The sequence below is a fragment of the Canis lupus genome, chromosome 20 (assembly GCF_048164855.1).
Source record: "Canis lupus baileyi chromosome 20, mCanLup2.hap1, whole genome shotgun sequence".
Lineage (NCBI taxonomy): Eukaryota > Metazoa > Chordata > Mammalia > Carnivora > Canidae > Canis > Canis lupus.
Genome location: NC_132857.1, coordinates 4003732 through 4013787, shown reverse-complemented (window position 1 = coordinate 4013787; position 10056 = coordinate 4003732).

Below are 10056 nucleotides of genomic sequence, written 5' to 3'. Positions count from 1 at the left end.
GCTTTGTTTTAGGTTCATCTGGGAGCTGGACCCCACAGGAGGACTAGTAATCCAGTTCTCTGAGCCTGCCCTTTGCTGTTTTTGTTTTTTTAAGATTTTATTTATTTATTCATGAGACACACACACACACACACACACACACACACACACAGAGGCAGAGACTCAGGCAGAGGGAGAAGCAGGCTCCATACAAGGAACCCGACATGGGACTCGATCCTGAGTCTCCAGGATCACGATCTGGGCTGAAGACAGGCCCTAAACCTCTGAGCCACCCAGGTTGCCCCCTGAACCTGCCCTTTGGTCACCACTGATGGCCTTGGGGCCTTGGGGTCTCTAAGGATGGAGACCGGCCCTGGAGATTGCACCGTGAAGGCTCATCTGTAAGCAGCACACACCTCCCACTGAGAGACCCTACCTGTTTAGCCTTCTAAAAAGAGTTTCAAAGTTTAAACTGTTCATCTTGCTAAACCCCATGATTAAGCCAGACTTTTTGGGGGGGAATCCAGAGGAGACAAGGGGGATCTGCTGATGGGTAATTAAGAGTGGCTACACCTGCCGGTTTGATGCCTCCTCAACCCAAGATGTTAGGCCACTCTTTCATCTTGGGTAGGTAAACCAGGGGACACTTTGGTCTAAAGGGGAGAGCTGATATGTAGGGACGCCTTCAGTTCCCAAGGACTCTCCCTTGGGGTGCTTTTTAACCCACTGGAAACAACTGGGATTGCGAAGTGTAGGAAAGGACTGCTCTCCTGTAACACTGTATGACCTCCATGGGATCTATCCATTAGATCTCTTCTGCAGAGAACAGGGCTCTACATCAGGACCCCCACCTAAGGGCCTCTTGCAGAATGTGTTTGCCCAACGTGTTGACTGGTAAACTCCCTCCTGACAAATTGGATAATTCTCTAAATAAGCCTCCGAACAAACCCAAGTTGCTGGAGGAAACACAGGCCATCCTTAGGAGAGAGGACTCTGACTCTGTCACTGTTCCTCTTCCAAATAGATGTGGGGGCTTCTTCCTCATTCATTTCCCACGTTAATGGTTATAACTGGGGGCAACTGTGGTTAGTCTACCTCAGCACAGGGACTTTAAGGAATATTCCCAAGTGGCTGCCAAAACTCTCTTTGTTTCAGAGAAATTCCCTGTCTTCTCTGGCCTGACATGGACTGCCTCATTCCAAAGTCAGTGGAAAAGCATGACATTTGCTCAGCCGTCCATGTGGATGAGCTTTAAAACTGGGAACCTTGTTTCTCTGCCTTCTGGCTGCACTTTACCTCTTCTGCCTCCCCCTCTCCCTGCTCCTGTCTCTGTACCACCTTGGGTGTGGCCGCATACACCCATCACTTCAGATTTCCCCACTAGTGTCACAGTTAAAAATTGGCAGTTGGGAACACACTGACTTTTAAAAGTGGACTGAGGTGAATGGGGAAAAACTGAGAGCCCTTCCCCTAAGGTCAGGAACATGACAGGGACGTCCACTCTCACCACTGTTGTTCAACACAGTGCTGGAAGTCCTAGCGCCAGCAGTCAGACGATAGAAAGAAATAAATGGCATTCAAATTGGCAGAGAAGAAGTCAAACTGTCACTCTTGCAGATGACATGATGCTGTATATGGAGAACCTGAAAGACTCCACCTTAAAATTGCTAGAACTCATACAGCAACTCAGCAGCGTGGCAGGGATATAGAATCAATGCCCAGAAATCAGTTGCATTTCTACACACTAACAGTGAGACAGAAATTGACAGAGACAGAGAAATTAAGAAATTGATCCTATTTGTTTGTTTTTTTTTTAAATTATTTATTTATTTATGATAGTCCCACAGAGAGAGGGGGAGAGGCAGAGACACAGGCAGAGGGAGAAGCAGGCTCCATGCACCGGGAGCCCGACATGGGATTCGATCCCGGGTCTCCAGGATCGTGCCCTGGGCCAAAGGCAGGCGCTAAACCGCTTCGCCACCCAGGGATCCCAAATTGATCCTATTTGTAATTGCACCAAAAACCCTAAGATACCTAGGAACAAACCTAATCAAAGGATCTGTACTCTAACAACTACAGAACACTTCTGAAAAAAATTGAGAAAGACACAAAGAGGTGGGAAAACATTCCATGCTCATGGATTGGAAGAAATAATATTGTGAAAATGTCTGTGTTACCCAGGGCAATTTACATGTTCAATGCAATCTCTATCAAAATACCATGGACTTTCTTCAGAGTGCTGGAACAAATAATCTTAAGATTTGTGTGTAATCAGAAAAGACCCCGAATAGCCAGGGGAATATTGAAAAAGAAAACCAAAACTGGTGGCATCACAATCCTGGACTTCAAGCTCTATTACTGTCAAGCTATGATCATCAAGACAGTGTGGTCCTGGCACAGAAACAGACACATAGATCCATGGAACAGAAGAGAGAACCCAGAAGTGGACCCTCAACTCTATGGTCAACTCATCTTCAACAAAGCAGGAAAGACTATCTACTGGAAAATGGACAGTCTCTTCAATAAAAGGTGCTGGGAAAATTGGACAGCCACGTGCAGAAGAATGAAACTAGACCATTCTCTTACACCAGACACAAAGATAAACTCAAAATGGATGAAAGATCTAAATGTGAGATAGGAACCCATCAAAGTCCTAGAGGAGAACATGAGCAACACCCTTTTTGAACTTGGCCACAGCAACTTCTTGCAGACACACCCATAAAGGCAAGGGAAATGAAAGCTGTAATGAACTATTGGGGCTTCATCAAGATAAAAAAAAAAAAAGGCTTCTGCACAGTAAAAGAAACAGTCAACAAAACTAAAAGGCAACCTACAGAATGGGAGAAGATATTTGCAAATGAAGTATCAGATAAAGGGCTAGAATCCAAGATCTATAAAGAACTTATTACACTTAACACCCAAGAAACAAACAATCTAGTCAAGAAATGGGCAGAAGACATGAACAGACATTTCTCCAAAGAAGACATAGACATGGCCAACAAGCACATGAGACAATGCTCCGCATCACTGGCCATCATGGAAATACACATCAAAACCACAATGAGATCCCACCTCACGCTTGTCAGAATGGCTAAAATAAACAAGTCAAGAAATGACAGGTGTTGACAAGGACGTGGAGCAAGGGGAACCCTCCTGCACTGTTGGTGGGAATGTGAACTGGTGCAGCCACTCTGGAAAACTATGTGGAGGTTCCTCAAAGAGTTCAAAATAGAGCTGCCCTGCGACCCAGCAATTGCACTGCTGGGGATTTACCCCAAAGATACAGATGCAATGAAACGCCGGGACACCTGCACCCCGATGTTTCTAGCAGCAATGTCCACAATAGCCACACAGTGGAAGGAGCCTCGGTGTCCATCGACAGATGATGGATAAAGAAGATGTGGTCTATGTATACAATGGAATATTCCTCAGCCATTAGAAACAACTAATACCCACCATTTGTTTAAACGTGGATGGACTTGGAGCGTATTATGCCGAGTTAAGTAAGTCAATCGGAGAAGGACAATCATCATATGGTCTCACTCATCTGTGGAATATGAGAAATAGTGCAAGGGACCATAAGAGAAGCGGGGAAGAGACTGAGCGGGGAAAAATTAGAGAGGAAGACAAACCACGAGAGACTCCTAACTCTGGGTAACAAAGGGCTGTGGAAGGGGGATTGGAGGAATGGGGTAACTGGGTAACAGGCATTAAGGAGGGCACATGATGGGTGAGCACTTGGTGTTATATGTTGGCAAATTAAATTTTAAAAATAAAAAGATAAAAGAGGATGGGGGTGAAAGATTCAGTGTTTAAACCAATTTAAGCTTGTCGATTTAATTAAGATAGACATGTCTTTAAAGTTATCAGCATTAAATATGAAACTTTTATTCTATTGAGGTTTACTAAAGGCCAAAAAAGCTCGTGTTATCTCTGTTGCAATTTGTTAGCAAAAAGATGATTTATTATTTATTTATTTATTTATTTTATTATAAATTTATTTTTTATTGGTGTTCAATTTGCCAACATATAGCATAACACCCAGTGTTGATCCCGTCAAATGCCCCCCTCAGTGCCGTCACCCAGTCACCCCCACCCCCTGCCCACTTCCCCTTCTACCACCCCTAGTTCGTTTCCCAGAGTTAGGAGTCTTTCATGTTCTGTTTCCCTTTCTGATATTTCCACTCATTTGCAAAAAGATGATTTAAAATGATGGTTAATCTTGTCTGTCTCAAAGTTTTCATGGGTAATTGTTAAGATAGTTTTCAAAGTTTTTGGTAACCTAAAACTTTAAAGTTTTGCTTGGATGGTTATTGAAAGTAAATTCATAGGTCATCTAGCTCTTTTCTAAAAAGATAAAATGTGAAAGCATTAATTACTGAGCGTAGGCTTGTGCTTTTGACTTCTTATTGCAGAGAAACTAAGGATGTTTGAGTCTGTTGATAAACATGCTTTGTACTTAATAAATGCATAGATTTGTCATATAAAGAGTTTTGGTGTAACAGTTCACAACTGGTTACTACTTAGTTTTCACCGAACACTAAGGTTTCTAAGAGTTAAAAATTCTGCTAAATGTAATTAAGACTGATGGGGAGGGAAGTAACTCTGTATATAAGAAAGTAGAAGACATGTAAAAAAAAGATATAAGAAATGAGAATGCATTTTTGTTAAAGGTCAAAGAAGGTACTTTTGTCCTAAATGAGAATGGTTGTTTGAAAATAAATAGCTTGGGACAAAACCTAATTGCAAAAACATAAGAGGTTTATAAAGCAAAAATCTTTGGAAAGGAATCTTGTGTGTGATCAGGATGGACTAAGATTAAAGTGAAGGGATTTTATTTTATTTATTTTATTTTATTTATTTATTTATTTATTTATTTATTTATTTATTTATTTTTTAAATGAAGGGATTTTAAAAGTACACTGGTATAAGATTAAAAGTCTATTTTCTGTTCAAAAAGACAAGTTTTCCTGAATTGTTGGTCTGAACTTGATTAAAAAATGTAAACAAAGGGTTTTTCCTTTATCTCCAAAACCCAGTTTCTATGTTTTGTCTTTATGGGGCCTTCAATGATCCCTAATCCGATTTAGGCATGTGCTTAAAAACTTTCTAAGGGGGAGACCTGGGGGGCTCAGCAGTTGAGCGTCTGCTTTGGGTTCAGGTCATGACCCCAGGGTCCTGGGATCGAGTCCCGCGTCGGGCTCCCTGCATGGAGCCTGCTTCTCCCTCTGCCTGTGTCTCTGCTTCTCTCTCTCTGTGTCTCTCATGAATAAATAAATACATCTTTAAAAAAAAAAACACAAAACTTTCTAAGGTTTTAACAAACTGCCCAAGATTTAAAGTGTAAAAAAAGTCTTTTTAAAGCGTTAATTAGGTCTTTTTATTTGTCATGTTAAGTTCCTTTGGAAGCACTGTTAAACAAATGATAAGTCTTAGGTTACATTTGGATAAATGCCATAACTATTCTAGAGGTGATATGCAATCACTCAATTTTTAATGTTTTAATATAGGTCATCACTCGATACTTTGATAACTGAAGTATTATGTGTCACAACATAAACTGGATTTCCTTGCTAGCTATATTGTAACCTCGTCAGATGTTTAACCGTGTTCATTTTTGAGTCCTTTGTCATTTATACTTTTGGTTCTTATTCTCTTGCAAAATGTGTTTCATCTTTAAGGATATTCATATAAAGGCGTTTTAGGACAAATACAAGTTTTAATTTCTTTAAGATAAAAACAAAATCGGTAAGAATCTCCAGAACTAACTAACCTGAGGATAATTATACCATATGATTCTTGTTTAAGACATTGCTGACACTTGGGATGCCTCTGTGGCTCAGTGGTTGAGCATCTGCCTTTGGCTCAGGTCGTGACCCCCGGTCCCGGGATCAAGTCCCGCATCCAGCTCCTTGCATAGAGCCTGCTTCTCCCTCTGCCTGGGTCTCTGCCTCTCTCTCTCTCTCTCTGTGTCTCTCATGAATAAATAAAAATCTTTAAAAATTAAAAAAAAAATAAGACATTGCTGATTCTCTCATGTTTGCTCTTCCAAGTTAAAGAAACTTTCTCTTAAGATATCTATGACTTGGGATCCCTGGGTGGCGCAGCGGTTTGGCGCCTGCCTTTGGCTCAGGGCGCGATCCTGGACACCCGGGATCGAATCCCACGTCAGGCTCCCTGTGCATGGAGCCTGCTTCTCTCTCTGCCTGTGTCTCTGCCTCTCTCTCTCTCTCTCTCTGAGTGTGACTATCGTAAATAAATAAATTAAAAAAAAATGTTTAAAAAAAAAAAGATATCTATGACTTACAGAACTGTGATAAAGTATTCATTTGTAAACAAATTAAAGCATTAACTTTTCTGTCTACCTGAACCGTCTGACATGAGTAAGGGACTCCATGAGACAGGAACCGAGCTCTCCCACTTCACTCCTACACTCAAGTCTTCTGGGAGAGTTTATTAGCGCAAATTGTTCTTTCCTCTGAGGGAAAATGGAAAATAAAAAGCTAAAATACCTTTGACTCATGTGAGTGAAACTAGTGTGATCCTCTGAATCAGGCCGGATCTGTTCAAAGTGCCAATGAAGACACTGAACATTTTCTCAAGAAAAGAACCTTCTCTCCCTGAGGCTTACGAAAGAAAACTAAACACATTTCCTAGAGTGTGGGAGTGAAACACGGCCCTTAATTTTTATTGCATTTCTCTTCTCCGCCTAGGTAGAAACCGAGAAGAATCTGAAAAATTGAATCACAACACGTCCGGTGGCAGCAAGCTGGAAGAGGAAAAGAAAAGACTCCCAGGAGCATGAGTAGTAGTAAGAGAGGGAAGGCCTGTTGCTCAGCCCATCAGGTGACTTTGTCGGTGACCCGGCATTCCAGCATCAGGCCCTAGGTCAAGTTCAGGAAGAAGGTAGTCATGTGGCATTTAGGCATATGGAGGTTGTTTAAGAAAGACCTTTGATAATGACATCGTGGAGAGGTATAGCCTGGTACCAACTACATGCCTCCTGCTGTCTCCAAAATTTGGCAGAATGTCTATGTTTGGCAATTTCTATAAAATAATATAAAATATCCAAAAATGCATGTACGGCCATACCACCCTGTCTACGGCTATATCACCCTGAATGCGCCCAATCTCATCTAAAAACGCAAATATCTTTGAACCAGAGTCTCCTTCCTTCCTTCCTTCCTTCCTTCCTTCCTTCCTTTCTTTCTTTCTTTCTTTCTTTCTTTCTTTCTTTCTTTCTTTCTTTCTTTCCTTCTTTCTTTCTTTTTCTTTCTTTCTTCTTCTTTCTTCCTTTTTTAAAAAAGATTTTATTTATTTATTCATGAGGCACACAGAGAGAGAGAGGCAGAGATACAGGCAGAGGGAGAAGCAGGCTCCATGCGGGGAGTCCCACGTGGGACCCGATCCCGGGTCTCCAGGATCACACCCTGGGCTGAAGGCAGCACTAAACCCTTGAGCCACCCGGGCTGCCCCCAGAGTCTCACTTCTAAGAATGTATTTTACACATGCATATGTGCCAAAGATGAACGTTCATCTATTTTACTGTGACATTATTTGCATCAAAGCACAGAGATTGAAAAACCCTATGTGCCCTTTCAACAGAAGACAGGTTATTTATTTATTTACTTATTTATTTATTTATTTATTTATTTTAAGACAGGTCATTTAAATTGTGCTATATTCTTATAAATGTATAAATCACAACTTTAAAATATGAAACCCTTCTACATGTATATCTGCTATGAAATGAGTTTATTTATTTATTTTTTAAATTTATGATAGTCACAGAGAGAGAGAAAGAGAGAGACAGAGACAGAGAGACAGAGAGGCAGAGACACAGGCAGAGGGAGAAGCAGGCTCCATGCAGGGAGCCCGACGTGGGATTTGATCCCCGGTCTCCAGGATCACACCCTGGGCCAAAGGCAGGCGCCAAACCGCTGCGCCACCTAGGGATCCCTGAAATGAGTTTATATGAAATACCGATATGTAAAAGAAAAGACAAGATTCAGAATGATATATGTAGAATGTTTTAATTTATATAAAAAGAGGGTTATCTGAACTAGGGGTGGTGGAAGGGGAGGAGGGCAAGGGCTGGGGGTGAATGGGTGACGGGCACTGAGGGGGGCACTTGACGGGATGAGCACTGGGTGTTATTCTGTATGTTGGCAAATTGAACACCAATAAAAAATAAATTTATTATTAAAAAAGTAAAATAAAATAAAGAAGGTTATCGATATCCATCCATCGGTCCATATTCTAGTCTACTAATAATGATACTTTCCAGTGGTTTCCTCTGGGAAAGGAGGACTGTAGCAGTGAGGGTTTGGGATGAGAAGCAGGATTTAAATTCCCTCAAATCCCGTACATGTTATATGAATATTTTACTGTGTCCATGTGTGTTTCTTATACAATTTTTTGGAAAAGTTTTTTGTGTTTTGTTTGTTTGTTCCAGAAAGAAGGACCTGACTGTGCATACTCCCAGGCTAGCCCAGCATAGGTCAGACTCTGACTTCGGCAAGACAGAGGCTACATTTAATGTATTGATAATCCTGTTGCATCAGTCTGCTCAGGCTGCCGACCAAATATCACAGATCTGGTGGCTTAAACAACTGAAATTTATTTTATCATGGTTCTGGAAGCCAACCGTCCAAATCAGGATATCCGCAGGTTTGGTTTCTGGTGAGATCTCTCTTCTTGGCTTGTAGGCAGCGCCTTCTCACTATGTACTTACAAGTACTACAAGTACTTACAAGTTCTCACTATGTACTTCCCTGTGCATGAGGAGAGAGGGGGAGAGGTCTCCTGTCTCTTCCTCTTCTTACAGGGACACTAGTTCTATGGATCAGGGTCCCACCTTTTATGCCTTCCCTTAATTGTCTCCCTAGAGGCCCTCTCTCCAAATACAGTCACACCGGAGGTAAGGGCTTCGACATGAATTTAGAGAGGGACACCGTCCAGTGCATAACACCTGGTAATTCTTTTTTTTATAAATTTATTTTTATTGGTGTTCAATGTGCCAACATACAGAATAACCCCCAGTGCTCATCCCGTCAAGTGCCCCCCTCAGTGCCTGTCACCCAGTCACCCCCACCCCCTGCCCTCCTCCCTTTCCACCACCCCTAGTTCATTTCCCAGAGTTAGGAGTCTCTCATGTTCTGTCTCAACACCTGGTATTTCAGATATCAACCTATTTTCAAATCGTCCCGGCCTTTCACGCTTCTAGGAGTCCTCGTTTGTTCTCCTTTTGGTACCAATAGGAGCAAGCAAGGAGGTAAGGCCTGGAGCAAGAGATGGTGGGGAAAAGGCAAGTCAGGAACTCTGAAGCTGTCCCATCACCACCACACCCCCCTCTCCCGTCAGCCTGGTCCAGAAACAATCAACTGGAACATTGATCACGAACCAGCTCCGATTTCACCGCTTCTAGGACCTACAATAGGACACGTCAGATTACCTACAGCAAAGTCCTTGATAAAGGAATGTCCTGAGGGAGTTCATGGGGCTCAGTTTTTTTGAGTGAAAGGTCTTTTCTTTTCTCCTCTTTGAATCTTAATGGGCTTAGCTGAGCTGTCAAGGCTGCAATTGGAATGTAATGATTGAGGCCTTTGGCATTTTCTGTGTTGAACGACTTCCCTTTTATCAGAGCAATCCAGCCTGTGAACCACGGGGAATCAGACGTGGTCTGGGTCCCTATGATAATACATCAAGGCCCCCCGGAGGAGAAAGCGTGGTTCTCTAAGTGGCCAGGTTTCCGCTTATAGAGCTCTGGGAAAGCGGTGAGGACGCTCAGCGTGGGCAGGACAGGACATCCGCAGGGGTGAGGATGGGGACATAGGCCAGGGAGGCTCCGGGCACCCTGGTAGCTCAGATGCGCTTAGGCCCCTCCAGCCACCTGGTCTCCTGTCACTGCTCTCCAAGTGAACCTCGGCTTGTGCGTGGGCCACCGTCTCCTGTCAGCCTGGAGGCCCCGGCGGTGACAGCGGTGTCACCCACGCTGCTCCCCAGCCCGTGAGCCCTCTGCCCGGCCTGGCTTTGATAATCCCACCCACGCTTCCACCATGAGCGGAGGAGGGGTCA